This window comes from Anser cygnoides, chromosome 5 (assembly GCF_040182565.1).
Source record: "Anser cygnoides isolate HZ-2024a breed goose chromosome 5, Taihu_goose_T2T_genome, whole genome shotgun sequence".
NCBI classification, from domain to species: Eukaryota; Metazoa; Chordata; class Aves; order Anseriformes; family Anatidae; genus Anser; species Anser cygnoides.
Window position 1 is genome coordinate 51,729,142 of NC_089877.1, and position 23,061 is coordinate 51,752,202.

At 41.0% G+C, this 23,061-nt stretch overlaps 1 protein-coding gene across 8 annotated transcripts in view; it reads left to right on the plus strand.

The window, feature by feature from the left end:
- The window catches only part of TUNAR (TCL1 upstream neural differentiation-associated RNA), a 161,682-nt gene that overhangs the window by 62,385 nt on the left and 76,236 nt on the right, over positions 1-23,061 (plus strand). Inside the window, exon 1 of one of the 8 annotated variants that reach the window (XM_066998310.1) lies at positions 22,299-22,320. The exons of the other annotated variants lie outside the window; for them this stretch is intronic. The gene's annotated coding sequence lies outside the window, so the exon portion shown is untranslated. Of the gene's footprint in view, positions 1-22,298; positions 22,321-23,061 lie in introns of those variants that run through there. 8 annotated transcript variants of the gene reach the window in all.

A 23,061-nucleotide genomic window follows, 5' to 3' on the forward strand; every position in this document is an offset into this window, starting at 1 on the left:
AGATGGCTGAGCACAGCAGTCCCCATCTCTGGTGAGCTTCAGGTACAGAACAGATAAACTGGTGTTTGTTTTAATTTAAAAGGTGTATTACATCCTGTCCTTATGTGTGCTTGGCAACCTCTTGAGGGATTTGCCTGCCTTTTTTTTTTTTTTTTATGATCTTATAAAATGCGAGTCCTTGCTTCATATATTTTTCTTTAGGCTTTAGTCCTCTCTGATTCTATGAAGACTTTGTACTAGTTTTCCTTACGCTGCTAGAGACAGCTTTCAGATACATGCACTTAGTGAAATTTCAGTTTGACGGTATCATCAGTGCTCAGTGGAGTTTTAAACACTGCCTGACCACCAAAAAACCCATTTCACTGAAGTGAGTGATACTTGGCTTTAGATATACAATGTAGGGCTGCTTTAGTGAAGATTCACATTTTTATATCACAAAAAAAAGAATATTTTAGTGTAATGCTGTATGCTATGTGACTGATAGAGACAAGGAGAACAGTAACTCTTCCCTGGCACAAACTACTCTTTTCTGTCAGATTTTATTGTGCTACAACAGAGGGATTCCTGTGCAGCCCCTGACAGAAGAATTTCCTTTAGAGCTGTTGGCAAGTAACAACATTATTTGCAGCAACCGCACTCCAGCCTCACTGGAGCTTCAGCTGTTCCTGCCTCACCCAGGTTCCCATCCCTGCTAACCTTCATTATATGGAAGTTCTTATGTAAATGACGTGAACACAGTAAACAAGGCAACATGAGCTCAGTTCTAGGGCTAGTCCTATTTAACATCGTTATCAATGATCTGGATGTGGAACTGGAGTGTACCCTTACAAGTTTGCCTATGGTACTAAACTGGGAGGTGCTGCTGACTCTGGAGGGATGAGAGGCCTTGCAGAGGGACTGAGATAGATGGGAGCACTGGCCGACTAGCAACAGCGTGATATTCACTAGAGGAAAATGCTGGGTGCTGAACCTGTGACGTACAGTGCCAAACCCAGGCACAGACTGGGGACGAGTGGCTGGGGAGCAGCTTGGCAGAAAGGGACCTGGGGGTGCTGCTGGCTCAGCACCAGCCAGCAGTGTGCCCTGGCAGCTGAGGGGTCAACCTGCATTTTGGGGTGTGTTAAACCCAGACTACCGAGGTCCAAGAAGGTGATTCTCCTGCTATACCTAGTGTTGGTGCAGCCTTACCTTGACTATTGTGTGCGGTTCTGGGCTCTGCAACATAAAAAGGATGTTAAGGTCCTTGAAAGTGTCCTGGCCAGAGATATCCTGTGAGCAGAGGCTGAGGATACTTGGGCAGTCTGGTCTGGAGAAGAGGAGCCCCAGAGGAGGCCTCGTTGCTCCCCGCAGCTCCCCGAGGAGGTGAAGCGCAGAGGGAGGCACCGCTCTCTGTTCCCAGCACCCGATGGCAGGTGGCAGGGAACAGCACAGAGCTGTGCCAGGGGAGGGTCAGACTGGGCACTAGGGAAAATGCGTTGACCATGAGCATGGTCAAACACTGGGGCAAGCTTCCTAGGGAGTTGGTTGGTGCCCTGTGCCTGTCAGTGTTCAAGAGGCATTTGGACAGTGCCCTCAGTAATGTGCTTGAACTTGAAGTGGTCAGGCAGTTGGACTCTGTGATCTTTGGAGGCCTCTTCCAACTGAACCATTCTATTCTGTAGAATTAGTCTTTAACTTTGCCTTAGGTACAGATTTCCATCCCAAGACTGCTCCTGTATATAGAGTGAACAGCACATTACCATCGTTACTCTGCATTTGCTCATCTCCTAATGCCAATGTCAATTTAGACGGCCACTTTATAAGTGGTGGTACTACTCTCTTTGGATACTGCTCACTGAACAACCAGGAAAACTGGGATATTTTAACCCTCTGCTTGGCATGTGCATGAGTGCATGGGAGGACTCAGATCAGGATCATATGCTGACTTGTGCTGCACAGGATTAGTTGATGGCTTAATCTTTCATTCTTTTGCCTTGGTGGTTTTTGTCTATTTGTTTGTTTTAATGCTAAGATGTTGGATAAATAACATCTTTCAAATGTATTTTCCTATTAATAATAACATTTTGGGAGGCATGCCTTATTTCAGGGCTGATATGGCATAATAGTGGAATAATAACTCCTGCAGAATACTGAGGAAGAGGTCATTTTGGAAAAGGTTGCCATAAATAGTTGTGATGAGAAAAATGACGTTAATGGGAGTTTACTAAATATTGTGGCTGAAGCAGTCACCTCATATTTGCATGAAACCATGATGAATCTCTTCTGTCAGGGCTATGCTAAGTTTGCCATTTAAAAGTTTTTCTCTGTATTATAACATTGCCACTTCCATCTGTTACAGGTCCTTTTTATTCATATCTTGTTTTATGCTAGTGAAAGGCTGGTGTTTCTCTTTCTTTCCGTGTTGGGTAAAATGTGCTTTTTATTATTTATTTTTGACTAAGTCTTGCTCTTACTCATATTTTAATTGTACTTAATTCATTTATCCCCAATTCTTAAGTTATTCTTCACTTTCTAAAAAAGTTTTGTCAGTGTGCATGTCTATTTCTAAAGCTCTATACATTGTGAAATACTGCCGGGTATTCTGGAATGGGACCTGCTGCACAGAATATAAAAGTAGATATTCTTAGTTCACCACTTTCAATTCATGATGGGAACAATCCAGTTCTGTTCACAATTACTATTTATTTCTTGCTTTAGGAACTCACCTGCATCATGCAATTAACTGGCAAAGCTGTTATATAATAAATGTATTCAAGGACAACTGTTCTAGAATACCTTCTCTGTATACGTTTTTACTGTGTGCTGGTGGGAGACATTCTGTAATAGCTATTGTGCTATGCACCCTTCTTCTCCTTTAATCTGGATTAACTCTCTCTCGTATATCAGTCACAAGCGTGACCTGGATGTTGAGGCTGAATTCAATTGGTTCCATTGATTTCAATGCTAGTTGATGCCTTTGAAATATCTTTTCATAGTTTTAAATGCAAAAGGTATGGAAACAAGCCAAAATACTCAGTTTGGATAGTCTTCAGGTGTCTGACTTTTGAAATTCAAATGCAATTCAACAACCACATTTCAAAATTGCTCTTTCATTCCTCGTGAAGTGAAGCAGAACTCCCCAAGGTTCTCTGATCAAGACTTTAGCTATACAAATGAGCTATGTGCTAGAAAGCTAAATATCAACCCCATGTCTTGGGCTTCCTCCCAGAACTCCTCTTATGACAAACCTCTTTGGGATTTCTTTAATGCAATAGCCCTGAATTGATGGAAGAGGAAAATCTAGGCATAATCTTGTTCCTTTATCTTGTCTAGCTCTCTAGCAGCTAGCTGTTACAGACACTTCCTTGACCCTTTTTCCATTTGGCCTTTGGTGTGCATTTGCAATTGTTTTGCCTTTACAAGTTGTAAGCACCTTAGTCTTCAAGGCAGTTTGATGATTGGTGACCGTTTTTGTTCCATCTGTGCTGTGGACAGACAGAAATGTACATAAATACATATGCAACGATTCCATCTCTCCACTTTTTGTTATGCTCTTGCTCTATTGCACCACCGTGCTCAAAAACAACCAACCAATCAAACCCTACTCAAACCAAAGCCTAATAAAACAGTCAGAATGAAAGCATTTGTGCTTTCCCACTAAAGGAACATGAAGAACCACCCAATCAAATATCTGAGGGTTCTAAATCCCGAGTAAATGACAAAGGATTGTGATATGTATTAGAGGAACATAGCTCCAAATACTGTCCAGTTAATGCATGAAGGTGTACAGGGCTTAAGCCAAGTTCAGTATTATTGACAAGAATGACAAAGACAGCCTGATTTCAAAGCTGACATCTTGATTTAAAATCAACTTAAGCATGCTTAAGGCCCCCCTTGATAGTGCTGCTAGGAGGAAGGCAAATCCTGGAGCTATTCTAAATGTCAGCCTTGTATACTTGGGTTGCTTCAGCTGCCAAAACCTTGATGGCCACTTGGCAAATTGACATGATAGAAAACACAGGAAAGGATACAACCACAACTCAATTAAACCCACCAAATCTTTACTGACATGGTTGTTGTCTTCCTTTGTGCTAATATAAAAAAGAATGCAACAACAACAACAAAAAACTTCTGGCTTTTGTATTCACTAAACTACTGGTTCATCTGTAGCACTGGAAATAATCCAAGAAGGCATGGCAGCGGGGCTTTTCTGTTCTCAGAAACAAATTATCCATGAAAAACTTCCAGACTACTTGTTTGTCTCCCTGCCTTGTTCTCCTCCCCCTTAGAAATTGCAAAGTTTTTATCATCTCTCAACTGTCATTGTGTAGAGGTCATTTTAATTTTTTCTCTCTCTTCCTCTTTCCTATGTTCTCTTCAATTTAGAAAGTTCCTCTGGTACAATTTGTACCTCTCAATTGCTTTCAGCCAGAATTAAACACACAGCTTTGTACTGCTAATTTGTCTGGTACAAACACCTCACGCACTTGTCAGAGGGAATTCACTCCTTTGTTAGCTGCATTTATAAAACCTGTCTTGACTCATGCTGGAAGGTTTTGCTGGCCCTTTACCCTTCAGCAGAAAATGACATGAAGTCCTGGTTGAAGCATTTTATCCTACACCAGAGGTTTATGTTTATCTGTGCATGCTGGAGAGCTGGAATGGAAGCACAAATCCTCACCCACAGAAAATGGAAAAAAAAAAAAAACCTTCAAAGTACAGCAAAGAGGGTGTTTCTGAAGTTGCTTCTCTAAGTGCTCTCTTGTCCTCTGCTGTGCTGTCTCAATCCTTGCAGAGGACTTGGCTGTATGCTCTTACACCACTGCTGTGTGTTTTGATAACCAGCTTGAAGTAGACCTCTAGACCTTCCATAACTGAAGTTAGGTTACTAGGGAATCCCATCCCTAACAGTTAAATATGCAGTTAGCTAAATAGCTAAGCTGTATTATCAGGCAATTTGGTCTACATCTGCTCTTAAGCTCATACACTAAACAAATGCTATTACTCACTATAAAGCAAAGAAAGGGAACTAAGCTAGATGGGCCAGTTGCCTTGCCACTCTTTTGTAAATCTGTCATGTAAATATATTAAGATCTTAGGAAATCAAAATGTATACCTAGCCATGGGAAGCGAAAGTGTGAAGCGACTTTCTGCACTCTGTTTTAGCCACACAAATCCACCGCATGCATAACAAACTACTGGAGAACTAGCCACGTGCTGAACTGTTTCACTGATTGATTTTGTTTCCTGTATCTTCTCTCTATATGCCGGTGTGTGAAGAGTGGGACATAAACACATTCTCATGTGATGTCTGCCTTTTTAAGGTAGCAAAATTCTAAGTGGGAGATGCTAACTCTAGAAGGAAATGAAAAATTTACGTAGCCACTCAGCTAGCTTTGAGTTGGGGTAGAGGAGGAGTTCAGCTCTCTCCTTGTTTTCAAAATCTCTTGGATCAAGTTTGACTAGAATAGAACTCGTGTTTTTGAGCCGACTTACACTCTTATAATGTTAGCATAATCTTGTTGACTTTATGCAGTCTGTCACTAGTGTGATTATAACTTGTGAGTGCCCAGTGCATTGCTGGAAGTTGTATTGTATCCAGTGTGAATTCCGGAAAAGATAGTCTCTTAAAATATTGACAGGAAGTGGCCAACACTTACTTTCTACTTTTGCAGAAATTAAACATCAGAACTTTCAAAAAATCACAAATACTTTCATGTACTGACAGTCAGAAAGGACTGTTTGATTATCTAACGGTCATCTGAAAACAGTAATACAAATATCCCTGTTAAGCCAAAACACCACAGTTGGCCTGAGCTGTTTCAGCAGACTAATCGTTAGAAAAAACAATCTGTTACCACTGTGTCAGAAGCCCAGATAATGTCACAAAACAAGATGTTCTGAAATAATCTTGGCAAGAAAACAAGGGTGGAAAGTGGGAGGGAGGGTGGTGGTAGTGCTGTTCACCATGGTTCCTATGTAGCCCCAAATTTGATGACTGCAAAGACAAAGAACATGTGAGCTGAATGTTAAGCCATAAATAAATAAAATTGAAAAATAATTCTCTTTATTGCAGCAGATTTCTGATATAGTCATGAATGATTGAGGAGTAATTGAAAGCTGGTGCAGTCTGCTTGGCCATCTAACACAGACTGAGTTAGGCTGTTTCAGACAGTTCAAATAAATTTGTCTATGCAACTAAGCTATTACCATGGAATACTAGTTATCTCTTCAATTTATAGCTTAGTCTAAAAGTTATTCTGGCAAACTCAGGATCCTGTGATATAATGACATGACTCAAGCTGAACCTGAATTGGAGTGCACCTCAACTTCACTTGTTGCACAATGGGATGTTTGGGAATTGTCTTCTGAGACAGCTTTCTCTGCCACCTTTGTGGGCTGGCAGCCATGCTCTGAGCAGAAAAATGGGTTGAGGGACCTCAAAAAAGATAAAGAACTTTTGTTAATTGTTTCTCAAATATATTTGCTAGTGTGCGTTAATGCTTATTCACAATCACCAAAAGATGAAATTGTGTTGATGAAAGAGATTTCAAACGGTTTATTTTAAGGAGGTATGTTTCTTTGTTTATGTAGATGAAAGTTTACATTCGTGATCTGAAAGTGATTAATAATCTTAAGCTAAAAACACATAAGAGAATAACAGAATGTTTTGTAGCAATGGTGTGCAAGCTCTAAGGAAAAGACTTGGTTATAACAAATGTAGCCCGTTAAGTATCTACTACATCTCTTGAACTTGTGTGACCTGTAGCCCCATCATGATATACCTTCTTATGCCTTACTGCTTCAGTAGGAGATTGGTCTTATTGATCTGTTTCTGCCATGTACAGAAATAATATACAATAGTTGCTGTTCCCGTTTACTTTATGGTGATTCTAAGGTCTTCAAATGGAGGGGCTATTTGCAAGGTTGTGAGTCCAGTCATTGGGTGCAAAGTTATATTTATGACAGTTGTTTACTTACCAAGATCCACATTTAAGTCTAAACACTCTCTGCAATAAATATTTTCTCTGCATCAGTGATTTAACATGCCAATTATTTTAGAAGAATGAATGAAAAACAGACTTTTGGTCAGCTTAATCCCTGACTCATCATTGACTTCAGTAGCACTATGGTAGGGACTAATTTATCCTATTCAGTCCCACTGCATCCTTAGAGCCTTCAGACAACTGTAGTTCTCTCTCTTCCTCCTGTAAGCCACGGAATAGCAGATAGAAATGTATCTTTAGTATTCTCAAGTAACTTATGTAAAGCCTTACCTTAAGGGATTGAAACCTATTAGGTATTTGCTACATGCTATTTTGCATGAAGGTGTAATCTTATTTTCTTGAGAGAAAAAAATTTTGCCTTCTCTCCGGCAAAATGACCAGTGCCCTTTAGCTGCATAAGCAGTCTTCTGTGCTCTTTCTGATGGTCTAGGCAGCCGCTCCTCGTAAGACTTGTTCTCCAGACCCCTCACCAGCTTGGTCGCCCTTCTCTGGACTCGCTCGAGCACGTCCATGTCCTTTCTGTAGCGAGGGGCCCAAAACTGAACACAGTACTCGAGGTGCGGCCTCACCAGAGCCGAGTACAGGGGCACAATCACTTCCCTCGACCTGCTGGCCACACTGCTTCTTATACAGGCCAGGATGCCGTTGGCCTTCTTGGCCACCTGAGCACACTGCTGGCTCATATTCAGCCGACTATCCACCAATACTCCCAGGTCCTTCTCGGCCAGGCAGCTTTCCAGCCACTCATCTCCCAGCCTGTAGCTCTGCTTGGGGTTGTTGCAGCCCAGGTGCAGGACCCGGCACTTGGCCTTGTTGAACTTCATGCAGTTGACCTCAGCCCATCGCTCCAGCCTATCCAGATCCTCCTGCAGAGCCTTCCTGCCCTCGAGCAGATCGACACACGCACTTAGCTTGGTGTCATCTGCAAACTTACTGAGGGTGCACTGGACGCCCTCATCCAGATCATCGATAAAGATATTAAAGAGGACCGGCCCCAGTACCGAGCCCTGGGGGACTCCACTAGTGACCGGCCTCCAACCAGATTTGACTCCATTCACCACAACTCTCTGGGCCCGGCCATCCAGCCAGTTTCTAACCCAGCGAAGCGTACGCCAGTCCAAGCCACGAGCAGCCAGTTTCTTGAGGAGAATGTTGTGGGGAACGGTGTCAAAAGCCTTACTGAGGTCAAGGTAGACCACGTCCACAGCCTTTCCCTCATCCACCAAGCGCGTCACTTGGTCATAGAAGGAGATCAGGTTCGTCAAGCAGGACCTGCCTTTCATAAACCCATGCTGACTGGGCCTGATCGCCTGCTTGCCCTGCAAGTGCCGCGTGATGACCCTCAAGATAATCTGCTCCATGAGCTTCCCCGGCACTGAGGTCAAACTGACAGGCCTATAGTTCCCCGGGTCTGCCCTCCGGCCCTTCTTATAGATGGGCGTCACATTGGCTAGCCGCCAGTCAACCGGGACCTCCCCCGATAGCCAGGACTGCCGATAAATGATGGAAAGCGGCTCGGCCAGCTCCTCCGCCAGTTCTCGCAGTACCCTCGGGTGGATCCCATCAGGCCCCATCGACTTGCGCACATCCAAGCTCCGTAGCAGGTCGCCAACCATTTCCTCATGGATAGCGAAGGCCACATCCTGCTCCCCATCCCCTTCCACCAGCTCAGGGCACTGGGTGTCCGGAGAACAACCGGTATTGCCGCTAAAGACTGAGGCAAAGGCGGCATTAAGCACCTCAGCCTTTTCCTCATCCTTAGTAACTAGGTTTCCCCTCGCATCCAGTAAAGGATGGAGATTCTCCCTAGTCCTCCGTTTCGCGTTGATGTATTTGTAAAAGGATTTTTTGTTGTCTTTAACGGCAGTAGCCAGATTGAGCTCCAGATGAGCTTTGGCCTTTCTAATTTTCTCCCTGCACAGCCTCGCTACAAGACTTACGGGGCATGGAAGAATCAGGGGAAGTGAAGAATCCACTCCTCTCCCTGCTTTTCTACCACATAGAAGCCAGGGAAGTCTAGCCAGCTCAGCGTCAGCAACAGGATATGATTAATCTGAAAGTGTTTCATCTCTCCCAATCAAGAAGCTTCTCTTATTGTTTCCTGGCTTCCACTTCTTCAATGCAGCCACTGAAATCCCCTGTGACAGGGTTGTCTCTTCAAATAAGTATAATCTCATAAAGGCTGCTTTTCCAAATGAAATTGGATTAAGCGTAGATTTTTCAAGGGATACCCTTACTGACAGTCCCTCATACTACAAATGCTGATTCAGTCTGGTTTGCCATAAAAGTAATTACACTTAATCTTGGAAGCTTGGAGGCTGGTGTCCTTATGGCTGGACTGATCTGTGGTGTTCAGTCAGGTTTGGGCAGCACTCACCTGGTCGCCTCTCATTTCAGCTTGCCGCCTTCTTTGCGATCCTGTTTAAAATACATGGCTGATTTGGTCTCTCATGCATTGCAGAGGGAAAATCAGTAGAGGGCTAAAGTCTAGTGGCCCCGTTTTGGAGCACAGGAGTGTGTTTGAGACTACAGTGAAGTGCAGGTAGTTGTGAACTTACAGGGATCAACTCTGGAGACAACAGGCTATGACTGCATTAGTGAGGTGCCTTGGGTAAAGCGTGCTCAGCACAGTCACACTGGTTTGGGTTGGTCAGAGTACATACAGAACAAGGTCATATTTACAGTGCAAAGGGAGACAGACCCACAATTATTGCAACACTTAGTTCTTGCAGTGCTGAGCTATAGTGCATCTACCACTTAGCTCCTCTGCAAAAAACTGAAAAGCACATTTCTATTTCACACTTCTTCAGAGATGCAACATCTGCCAAAACCATCCCTTTTCTCATATGTAGGAACTGGATGTGCATTTCAAAGGCAAACATCAGTGTAACATCCCAGTGTTATTTATTTCCAAACTCCTTAAAGTTTTAATTGGAATGTAGAATTACTCAAAGTGCACATTACTTTAATTCTTCTTCATTATGAATGTTATTAATATTGCATCAATTACACTGCTTATTCTAATAACAGCAACTATTGAAGTGGCAGGGCATCAATTACGCTGACTTACAACCAGTCACAACCATTAAGGTAACAATGTTAAATAGGTGGCCTTTTTAACAGGGTTATCACACCGTGCCACTCAGGAGCTTATGATCATCAATTGTCTTGTAAGCATAATTTCAGACAATTCTATCTGACAGAAAAGGATTTCTGAGTGCCTGAAAAGAGCTATTAAGTTATATCCTGTTAGAGGAGCCTAAATCTCTCCTTGCCTGGAGCAATGAGGCTAAAGCTGGACTTTGCGGATGTCCATAGATGTAAATTCAGGCTGTGGCTCAGAGTCAGAGTCTGGCTCCTTCCCTTTGGTTAATTGCATTTTAGCACTGCTTTGCTGTCTTCTGTGGAAATACAAATTGCCAGTGTTCACCCAAGATGTTTTCACAAGTTTTCTGTGAGTAAGAACCCTGATGTTTTTATATCAGCCTTGCTATTATTTTCCTAGTTCCTCAAATCCAAGTAGAAAAATGTCATGCTTAGTTGTGGATTTCAGACCCCTGCTATTGCACTAAAGAGCTGCTCTTTCCAATACCTATTTTCATACAACTTTGAAGTACATGCTACTAAAATGTTGCCTTTTTTTGCAGAGTTTATAGCTTCTATACTTTTATCTAAAGCCTCTTGATAATGAATAGCTTTTGGAAAATCCCAGTTCTTGAATGAAAAATTAAGGGTCTCAGTGCCCATATGTTAGAGTAAGAATGTAGTATGTAGAAGTCAGGGAACAAAAGTGTGAAAAGAGGTTCTAGAGTATGATTTCTTTTTCTCAAACAAAATGCAAACAAAACAAAACCAGCCAAGCAAACAAAAAATAGAAGGCAAGTAAGAAACCTCAAAACTTTTTGGCAATGTTCTGGTTTATTCTGAGTCTGATCTGTGAATTTTGAGTGGGTTGGGTTAGTAGTGCCTCTCATGCAACTATTTTCATTTGCAGAAGTTGAGCTGAAACGTAGCTCAAGTATTACATATAATATCCCATGTGAAATGAATCGGTCTTACTGTGCCTTTGTAGAGGTTAAGAGTAAAAACACTTACCAAAGCTACTTGCTGTTCCCTTAGAATGTTAAGGAATTACCCCACACCAGCAGAGCTACAGAACCTATTAAGGTCTTCTTCCTGGCCTGATGCGGTCACAAAAGACGTGGGGGGTTAAGCTGATGCACTTTGATTCACAATTAGTGTGCACATAAGATTACGTGCATAGTCAGGTGCCAGCTCAACTGACAAGTGGCAAGCCATTAAGTCATCACAATAGATTTCATTTGTAGATGGGGTGAGTAAGACGTAATCAGAAGCGCAGTAACCAAGGTTTGCTGATACATTAAGTAGCTGTTAGGAAGTGGTAACACGATTACTTGTGATCACTGTCTGTAATTGCAAACAGTAGAGTCTATCACCCCTGACCCTGTGTGCAACCTTGATCAGCAAAGGCAGCACTTTCTTTCCAAACAAACCAAACTTGCACTTATTTTTGCCTTAAATTTTTTTGTTTGTGATGCAGGAAATGAAGACAGCTCTAGCAGTACCATGCTTGGTCACATATTGTTTCTTTTGTTATTGCTGCTGCTATGAATTTTTATTGAGATCTCCAGGAAAATATATTACTTTCAAGTGCTACCTTTTAAAAGCTGCTTCAGAAATAAGAAACAAAATCACCAGCAGCCTTTGCAAATGTTCAGTAGGAACTCAGGTCTTAGCTTCTTTCCGTAAATGCCTGAAACAAAGCTTGGTGTTTCTCAAGGAAATAAATATCCCTTAGTTCTCAGATCCTTGAACTTTCTGGCAATGTGGAAAATGCCTGACAGTCTACATTCGTGGTTCAGGAAACAGGACTTAAAACCATAAGGTACGCTTTGAAATGCAGCAGCAAGCAAAAGTTACTCAAAGCCTCAGCAAAGTAAAGTAATAAACATGATGACTCTGGCTTTCTTGTACAATATTTTTGGAGCTAATTTGAAGTTGTGCATTCCCAATGCAACCAAGGGCTTCAAGATCTTAGCCAGCATATTTTAAATGAGGCCCTTCCAATTGGGATGGTCCCACTGTTGCACTGAACTGCTAAATGATTGACTGCATTTACATCATTAACTTGCAGAGAACAGAGATAGCCAACTTAATAAATACAGTAATAAAAAATAAAAGTCTACAATTCTTGCTACTGTTGTGATCTTGTTATCCCACTGGGGTCACTCCTTATTACTCTGGTTTGCTTAATAGGAGTTAGACCAGAATTAGATCAGTATGTGTCCAAAGGACAGAAAGAATGCTGTCAGCTTTGGATAGGCTTTGGTGATTTTTCTGGTCAGGTGGGTGGGGTAATTTTGCTTCCAGCTTTCAGTGCATTTGAATGCAAAGCTGTCTTTTCGTTCTCCTCCTCTTCCTCCTCTTCTCCCTTCTCCTTTCTCCCTTCTTTTTCTTCCTTCTTTTTTATCCTTCTTTGTTTGCTCCTACACATCATCTTTCATGTAGATACAACTACCCCTTTGCCAGAATTGTCATTCCACAAGAAGATCAGGTAACTAATGGTAATCTGGAAAACTACCATCTCTGAGAAGAGAAAACCTCCTAACAAATATCTGCTCGTATTGACCTCTTAACAGCCACTCGGAAAGAAAAAGACTGGTTTGTTAAAGAACAAATTAATCAGGACAGCTTTCAGAAGCCACAGAAGAACTAGATCTCTATGAGGCTGTTCACAGTACAAGCATAACAAATGCAGTCTGTATCCCTTGCTGTTTCCAGTAATGTGTCCCCCCCCACCCCCACTTAAAAAAACATCTTTTCATGTGTGTAGCACTGTATTTGACAACTTGAGAAATGCTGGGGCTGAACAGTACCTGATGCTGTATGAATACTTGCAGTCCTTTCCACAGCTGTTCTACTTATAATCCTCTTGTTCCAAAATGCCCTTTGGGGGCGGGGGGGGGTGGATGGAGGGGGAGACAGGAAAAAGGGAAGATGGAAGCTTTTTTTTTTTTAATTTTATTATGAGTTCCAGAAATACCCTAAGGACTTTCGCAGCCTGTCAAAGGCACACTGAAGCCTCTAGTGTGTGTATTGCCTGCCCTTGCAAGTAGCATGAAAGTATCTGGAGGTTCATACGTGGAAGACGGCCAAAGGACCCTTTAGGGTAGAGAAACCCCATCTGAGCACTGTCCTGTTCACCCTGCCTGGAGGAAAGCATCCCTGGAGTGAAATAGTCCCAAACTCACACCTGGGTTTTGTCTTGGAGGGATTTAGTTGGTTCCCAAAGAAAATCCTGGACTAAATTAACGGAATACAGCATGGTGATCGGGCAGTCATCTGGGAATGAGCAGTGAAGTTAATTTCTTTGAGACAGCAAAAAACTTATTAGTCTTTCCCTCCATCCATCTCTGAGTTTGTTTCCAGCAGTAAGAATGAAGTGTTATGTAAAATATAAGGGGTTTCATCAGTTAATTATTTATACACAGATATCTGGAGATTATTTAAGTTACACAAAAAATCAACTCAAAAGATGAATGTTTTGTGAATGTTTTGTTTGTCTGGAAATAGGGTTGCATGAATGATATTTTAAATTATCTTCAGCTTTTGTTGTCGTAAGAGCACAATACAATTTGCCTAGTACATTCCTTGTACTGCTCACTTTTGGTTTTGCATTTTAGTAGATGCAAAACAGCAACCATGGACTGTCACTTCATCCTCAACTCCATAAATCTCAAAGGAGACTTTATGAATGATTGGTTCTAGTGTCCTGATGCATTAAGAAGAGAAAGATGTCAAATTTAGGATGTCACTGCTACTTCAGCATGTCAGTTTTACTATTGCTCTAGCCGTGGTTGCCAGATATATTCAAAAATGCATTTACGTTTTTATTACTGTGAAATACAAGATAGTCTATCTCTGTAAGAAATTGCTGGGGCTTATTTAGTTTCACATATATATCCTGTTAAAAAGAGTAATATAAAATAACCTTTTTTTTTTTTTTTTTTTTTCTGCTGAGCAAAATGATGCTACAGGTACCACACAATGCATATTGTTCATTAATGAAGTCATTTGCTTTAGTTACACATAAAAACTAGCACTCTGGTGCCTTAGCCAGCAAAAGGGAAAGGGAAAACTGGGAGTGGTGGGGAAATGCTCCAGGATGTGGCACACTATATCATCCTTTGCTTTCTGACAGAGGGCAGTGCAGATGATATGGAATAAAGTTGGTGTTCATGCTGGGTAGGGCAGCCACCTTACAAGCCACCTCTCCACAATAGGTTTTGATCTCAGGGGTTGGTTATACCTCAGCATTATTTGTGGAGAAGCAGAAGTGCAGGAAGGAGAGTGTGAAGATCATGTCTGAAAAAGATACAGGGGAAGAGAAGGAATTCAAGAAGAGAAAGACAAAGGAAAACAAAATAGAAGAGTGAAAGAAGAGGCAGTAGAGGTCTGGGAGGTGGTTTCTCCATTGAGCTGGTCGGACTCGGGAAGCAAGTCCGTGAGGCTCCAGTTCTGTCCCGGCAGTGAGAGTCTGCTCCACATTGTTAATGGAGGAGAGGCCGGAATAATGTTTATTTAATTGCAGTAGGTAAACATTTTTTGGAAGAGGGAATTTATGCAGGGTGGGATCCCAGTTCCCTATTAATGCAGGTGCTGGTATCTGTTTCTATGGTTACAGCTGCAAAGCACAGCTCTCTGCTTCTAAGTTGTTTGTAAGTGTATGAAACTATCTTCTGGGGAGCAGAAATTTCCTGCACTTGCTACCTGAGGTAATACCTCTCCTTTAAGAACTGTTCTGAAATAAAGCTAGGGAAAGACTGTTCTTCCATTTTGACTGCGATGGGGGAAAGCATGATTTTCTTACCTGCTGAGTAGGTGTATGTGATATAAATGAAACATAATGCAGACAAACAGAAGTGTGTGAGAGCAGGCTTGCTTGTTTGAATACTCAGCATATCTCCTTTTCCCAGGAGTATTTCTCAGTGAAACCCTTCTGGCCTCCCTCTTACTGTCATTCCTATTCACCTCAAAGTGAAGTGCCCTGGCCTGTCTGTGCTGTTCCCTTCCAACCTCGGGATGGTACAGAGACATGCTGGGTACAGAAATCTGTGAATAAATTCCTTTTTGGATTACCAGAGAGAGGGAACCATGAAATGTAAATATTGGTAGAACTGGTGACAAAGTGATGAAAGCAGCTCACTGAGCCTAGCTTGTTCATCCAGTGTTTTGAGAACTCCACTTTTTCTCTCCAAGTAATTGGTTCCCTATATATTGGATTAATGGTTCTCTTGTCCTATAACTTTTTCCAAAACAAACTGGCTTCCAAAAGGAATTCTGTTCCTTTTCAAAGACCTTCTCTGAATGTTGACTTAGAAGTCAGTCACTGAATATCTGTCTTTGGCATTAGGCAATTTGCCAACAAGAACAGAAGCTGAAACATTTTCTCTCTACACTGAATTTGAATTGAAAATGCTAGCACACTAAGGCACTGGGGTTTGGGGGACTTTTTTTTTTTTTGATGGATAAATATACCTTGATATGTGTCTCCAAGTTTCAGAGACTTTCTTGTCTCTGTATTTGCACTAAATCACAGTACATAATTTTCTGAGGTGCTCTTTTATATACATACACTGGCTTCATCAAAATCAAATTGGCTCATATAAAGAGGTGGTTTTATTTCTGGGATATAAGGCAGACCATGATATGGCTTTTCAAAGACATTAGGTTATACAAAATAAGTTTCATTATTTTGTTTACAAATCTAATATGGGAATTTGTCATTGGTAGAAAGGGATATGACAATCTAGTCTTCTCCTAACAAGGGTTGTACAGAGTAATCACAAATTCTGTGACTCTAATGATTAAATTTAGCAAGCAGACACATACATACACAATTCCTGCTTAGATGTTTATTGAGTAGCTACTCTGTAATGTATAGCTTAATATGAAAATGCGTACAGGAGAATTTGTCTGAACTCAGAGACAGTTAAAAAAAAGAGATGGAAAAGGATTCCAAGGTATGAATTAGAATGCAGAAGGACTAAGGTGTGGAGTTGAGGGAAACAGAAAATGAGGAGCAAGGAACCCAGAAAGATGAGCAATACTGTACCGTTTAGTTACCAAACCATATTTCAACAGCATATTTTTGTAACTTTTGCATCTAAGTCCTGCTCTCCCTTCGTACTTCCAGAGATTATGAGGTTCACCTGAAATTTCAGATGCATAAAACGGTTTTCTGAGGTTCTACCTCAGAAATCTTTCTGCACAGGAGAGAAGGAGCTTTTGATTGCTGCCTCTATGCTCAGTCTCTTTAATGTCTGAATATTAATGCATGGTAAATGAAGCAATAAGAATATTATCTGGGAGTTTCAACTCTGCTCTCTTCTGCAGTGATGAGAAGACCGAAGCCTAGCATTTAAGAAAAGGCTTTCTTTTTCTTAAATGCACTGGAAATAACTACAAAATATATCAGCATATGTGACACTTGCCAATTGTGCTACTAGTTTATTTCAATGAAGTTGCAAGAGGAAAAGATAACGTCATTTTAGGGGCAGGTTCATTCTTCAGTCTGCCAAAGAGAGTCTTTGGGACTTGGAGAATGTTCTTTATCTTCCAAATTTATGTTTTTCGTTATGAAATCGGAGAAGAAAAAACAACAACAAAAAACACTTTTCTTGTCCTATTCTTGTTTTGTTATGTATTTTGGAAGCTGTTTGCATGTTGGCTTCTTTTACCTCTGTCTGTATACAACGTCTAGCATGGGAGGACTGTTATTTATGTGTATCTGGAAGTACTTCCATGAATATTGATGTAGTACTAGGTTCAATAATAGAAATCTGCCCTTGTTTTTAACAAGAGTCACCTATATTAGGCTTCCGTTTGCTAAAAAACAAAATCTTTCAGAGTTTGTTGTAAATAATCTCTAATGAAAACAAACTGAATGATTATAGTCTAGATTCCCTTCAGAATGATTTCTTGCACGTAGGAAACAAATTACAGTGTATTTTAAAAAAAAAAAAAAAGATGCTTCCATTTGGGTAGAATATATCATGATTTAATGAAGACAGCCGTCTGCTCCTGAGTAAAATCTTAATTAAGCAATATAGGAATCAGAACAAAATCAGCTATAAAACAATTAGTATTTTATAAGTGTTGCCAGCAATGTATAGCAGCTACTATGTAAAAAGTTTCTTTAAATATGAATAGCTTTCATCATATTTTAATGTACTGATAGGGTTATAAAGCTTCCATTGTCTGTAGCTGATACAGATACAACAATGGCCCCTTGGTAGAATTTTAGATTTCACAGCAGCAGCTAAAGCCTTGCATTGAGAACTGGTATGTCCATTGTATTTTAAACTTATTAGTAGTATTCTTTTTCCTGTTGTTTTTGTTTGTTTTATTTTTGTGTTGTTTGTTTTCCTTAGCATCACATTTAACAAATTCTACTGCAATTCAAACAACTGAGGTGTTCAGCCACTCTCAGGAAAGCAGGGCTCATCACATGTAATGGTTTCTTGGGAAGACAAACACTATCACTCCAAATGCCACCCTCTTCCTCCTTCTTTACCCCAACTTTTGTTCCTGAGCATGATGTCACACGGTATGGTGTGACCATCTCTGTGGTCAGTTTAGGACAGCTGTCCTGTCTGTGTCCCATCCCAACTTCTTGTGCACCCCCAGCCTCCTTGCTGGCAGGGCAGCATAACAAGCAGAAAAGTCCTTGGCTCTTTTTAAGTACTGCTCTGCAACAACTAAAAACACAGGGGTGCTATCACCACTATTTTCATCAAAAGTCCAAAACAATGCGTTGTGTGAGCATCTATGAAGAAAATTAACTTTATCCCAGCCAAAACCAATGGATGCGCTGTTTAATGAAAATAAAAAACTCAGTAAGCAGCACCGCTGTGCATAAGCACCATTTTACCCTCTTTCTGACAAATTTCTTTCTTTCATGTGTGATTTATTTCTTTGCAGTGCTTCTAAAAATTATTAAAAGATAATATGCAAAACAGCAACTACAGCTTGCTTGGCAAAGATATAAAATTTAATATCCATGAGAACTTTGTCTTGCCTTTAAGTTGAAGTAACTGTCCAGATTAAAATAAATAAATAAATAATAATAATAGAAAAATGAAAGGATAGTTATACCTTGGAATTTAGGTAGTCCATTTACAGATCAGCTCCTTGCCTTTTTCAGACCCTACAAAAGGGACACAATGAGACTAAAACCATGCGACTTACACTTCTCTTTGTTACTTCCCAGTGTCTGCTGAGTGAAAGCGACTTGGAATTTCAGAGCTATGGCAGCAGTGTTTTTATCTTGTTCAGTCTGTACAGCCTCTGACTTGCTGTGGTTATCTGGTTGTGGGCATTCCCACTACGGGACAGCCTCGTGCACCACCTATGTGCTGCCTAAGGCTGACGCAAATCAGCCACCAGCCAAGACTGGCCATGATAAGGGATCAGGGCATACACACACTTCACATCTTCCCTCTTTGTTATCAGGAGTACTTCATCTGTGACTCAGACCAAAAGGACTCCTAATATTCCTTTTTTTTTTCCTTTTTTTTTTTTTTTCCCCTGTTCATTGCTTATCTTCAGAAACATTTTATTTTTTCTTTCCCTGAGCAAGAAATCAGCTTCTTCAGTTTATCCCCTGAATAAAACGCTCCAGTGCTGTGCTCAGATGGGTTGTAAACACTGCAGGGGAATGTTTTTCAAATCAAATGTGAAACTACTCTTTTCACTTATACTCTTCAAATTAAACTTCATAAAATATCAGTGGGCTTTCTCATTTCAGACATAGACTGTGCAACAGCACCTCTTTAAGGTGAAATCCTCTGGGAAAAGAACTCAATAGATATCCCTTGAGGATGCTATTCTGCTCTCTCTAAAGAGCAGTTGCAGTAAATCTAGGAAGTCCTCAATAACTCTCAGCTCAAATTGATTCATTAGATAGATCCCCATCCTCTGTGGTTTGTGCACAGCTGCTTGGCTATGTATGAGAATTTCGAAAGGTAATCACACCTCTTTCTTTAGGCATTCAGCTGCAGTGGCGGTCAGAAGGGCAGAGTTGCCCATGCTGTTTCCCATACAGGTGCTGAATAGAAGCAGCTGCTCTTGGGGGAGACATTTGCAAGGCCAGAGACAGTGGTCCAAAACAGCATTTCCTACTAGTAACTTTTCTCCTTTATTGTTTCCACTGAAGTAATCTGTTCTGCTGATGCAGATACCCTGAAATTCTCTCTATATTTTTTTCTTCCTGTCTCCTTTCTAGTCCTCAAAATCAGAGAAAATATAGGTAGTTATGTTTATCTGGCCCTTCCAGCTCTCACTTTGTGACCTCTTTCCATCATATTCCTAGACCTCTACCATCCTGTCCTGAGGCTGTGACTGTTTGATTCCTTGGATATTCTCCTTTACTGATTTTAGACACAGTCTTGGCAGCTCTGAAGAAGCTCTTTAGTTTGCTGTTGCCCCATGTTGATATTTATCAAGAAGTTACACGTATTTCAGGTATCACTGTATAGAAATTTAGTATGCATCTGACTCTTTTCCTTCCTAAATAACTTTCAGGTTGGTTAACAGAACTGTGTCTTTCTACTATAATGTAGGCCTCAGTCTCCAGTTAGTTGACTCTGTCCATTTGTTCTCCCGTCTGAACAAAGAGTTTTTCTGATTTTTTTTTTCCCTAATTTCCAAGGTATTTTTAAATAAAGGGGTTTAGATGCATCCATAGTAGAATAGAAGCGATATCAAGGTCACTTATTTGAACAGCTGAGGACCTTCTCACTACCTCAGCAAGCGGACTTATGACTAACAGAGGGACATCCCTTTGTGATGGGAAACAACTCCAGAAGGGCAGGAGGTCCCCAGGGCTCCTCAGGGTGCTGTCTGAGCTTGTACCTGTTGAGGAAGCCACCATCCCCTGGTTTTACCACGCTGTTCTGGGCCAGTGCCTGCTAGGCCCTCAGGCTGCCTGCCCTCTCTGCCTTTCTCAGCAAGTCCATGTCTCCACCCACTCCCTCCTCCCTTGTTTTTGCTACATGCACCCACTTTGTGTGAAAGGCCACCATCGTGTACTGGCAGGCTGCAGAGGTCTAGCAGCCAAATTTTGCTATGGACATGTCTTGCTTGATAGGCCTCTATTAGGGATGGGATATGTTTTTGTTAAGGACAGGCCTAATGGGCATTACAGTAGTGTCCTCACAATCTGCTGCTGGCAGACCCTTTTTTGTCTTCTCTTTCTTGGTCATGGGGAAGGACTTTGTATCTTCAGGGTTTTATTACGGACGGCTCCTGTGGTCTTTGCAATTTAGTTAGGTCTGTTCCTATAATTACAATTTAGTCATCAGACTTTGAGCTGCTTTATCGTAGCACTAGAGAAACACAAAAATTATCTAAATGATACTTCCCTTGTTGCTATCATTTCTTTGTTCAATGTTAACAGTGCAGTTTTGTTACATAGAGCTCCTGACCTGAAAAGCCTGTGTCTGAATGATGGAAGAACCACGCAATATCCTAAATTGAGTACTAACAGGATGTGATGTGGCTGTTTCTCTGAGAAGAATTAGTCCTTGGTTTGGGCAGATGGTGCAGGGGCTGGTTTTAGATGTGAGGAAGCAGGGGCAGGTACTGATGGTGGAATGGAGCTGTAACTTGGGCAAGTCTTGGATCTTGGGAAAAAAGTTGTTGTTCAGACATGGCTAGCAAGAATGAGAGGTACTGGGAAACACGGTGAGAGAAGATTGCTGCAGAAGTCAGTTATCTGTGAAAGCCATAATGCAAATTTTAGACTTGATGCTTTAAAGACCAAACTTTTTTTCTTTTTGCCTGTCATTCCTCTAATAGCATTCCTCTGAGAGTATGTTCTGTTTTCAGTGGGACTACTGGCAGGTATCGCTTCAGGCAAAATCTAAACCTCGTAGTTGAGGTTCCACATCAATGATTTCTGCAGTTGAACTTGTACAGATTAGTGATTATTAGAGTTCTTATCTATATTTGTTGCAATTAGATCACTCTGCTATAGTCTTTAAAAATAACAGGATTTAAAACTGGATCGAGTAGCTATTTGCAGCATTCTTTTGAAAGAGACATCTTTATTGTGTATGTCTTTTATTTGCAATTGATGAAAAGGTTTTTGAGACATGAAAGACAGTCTAAATTTCAATTTTTGCAGCTCAAAATATGAGGAAATGTATGTTTATTGAGCAATCTTACCTGACATCTGCTGGACTGTGATTGATAATTTGTGCTGAGATCAATAGAAATGTCCTGTAATTATAATGTTAGTTTGCCTGTGAAACCAGGTCTGGCTTCAGGACTGAAGAGAGAAAGAAGGTGCCCACATGTCACTCTTGACATTTTCTCAGAAGTATTGCTGCCTCACTAGCTCACCTATCAAGCATGGTGAATTGCATTTCTTCTCATTGATTACTAGCTTTCCCGTGCTGCTGAAGGCATTGCCAGCTATTCCCTGACATGATGTAAAATCCGTTGAATGCTTTGGCAGGTACATTGTGTTAAGAATTGTATTTTTAAAGTGCCATTAAGCAGATGTTATTAATGTAGCTTTTTCATCTCATCTCTGAACTGGCAATATCTGTGTTTTAATATGTACATATGCATCAAAGTAGATGTGTCTTTATACCAATATTTTTCTATATTGTAATGATAGGCAGTTTTCAACAGAGTATTCATAAATGATTTTGAAAAGAGTTGGCTGAGAGAATGATTTTATTTATCATTGTCACAAATCTTTAAAATCCACAGGAAGGGTGTTTCAGCCAATGGTGTTATAATTTTGAACACCTTTCTTGACCAGACTTTGGAAATCACACTCTGTCCCTGAATACCCTGAGGGTTACATATCCCCTTGTCAAAGATGGCATGGTCGTTATTCACTCATATAGTGCCAGTAGCATTCAGAGGCAGTAATGGTCTTGTAGTGATCCATGTTATTAGATTTCAGTGGTCTGACAACAATTTACCAAATGCCAATTTCTATATCAGGAAGGGCAAGCAAATAAACTTGTCCTGTCAGCCTCAGCACCAGCATGCATGCGTGCTTCCTGGAACATCTGAGGCATGAAAATCATCAGGGCTATTTCTGATTCATCTCCCTTTGAAATAAAAACAGGTATTTATGGAGAAAATACTTCGGGTATTCACTGGTTCATTCATATCACATCAGGGCTTCTGTACGGGACTCAGCTCGTGAGGCATACACGTGAAACCAGTCCAGAGATTCCCTTCTCTAGAGCATTGGGGCATTTGCTACATGCTGGCTGATTGATTCACTCAGGTCAGTGGACATGTTCGTTCTCTCTTGCAAGTGATAAGCCCTGGCGCAAAGCGAGGCTGGTTGGATCTGGGCAGTGGTTGGAACCTGCAATGGGGGGCTATGTAGAAAAGGGCCGGGTGCCCTCTCTTGGCCATCTTCACAATAGCATCCAAAACCGAGACTGAAATAGCATATGGGAATGAAACAACCCGATTGCTTCAGTAATAGAAAAAGGCTTAAATGCTTGTGGCCAAATTAAGAAAAATGTTTATTTAAATGAAGGGCCAGGAGCTAAAGATAAGAATCTAAACCCACAGTGCTTCTCTAGCTTTGGGTGAGAAATGTTAGTCCATCCCAACGATAGGACTAATAGACCTCTCTACTGTTCCTTAGGTACTGATAATAGCTACAAGTGAACAAGTCAACATTCCTTAGCTTGGTGTTGTTATGGTCTTTCCTGTTTGCCTTGTGTCATTTATCACAGCTGTTTTGTCATGTAATTTACATTTTGATGAAACCTGTGACTAGTTATTTCAACACGGTAGCAGTTGAGTGGAAGAGGTGGCTTTGAAGCATCATTCACGCATGCCAATGTGAGTGCTTTAGTAAGGCTCATTGGAGACCCCCTTAAATTTGTAAGGTTATTCATTTTATCAGCAACCCAACCTACCAGTTCAGAAACTACAGTATGCAAATCTTCTAATAGAAGAGCATGTACTGATGGTAAACAGTGGTTTGTCTATGTGTAAGATAAATGATCAT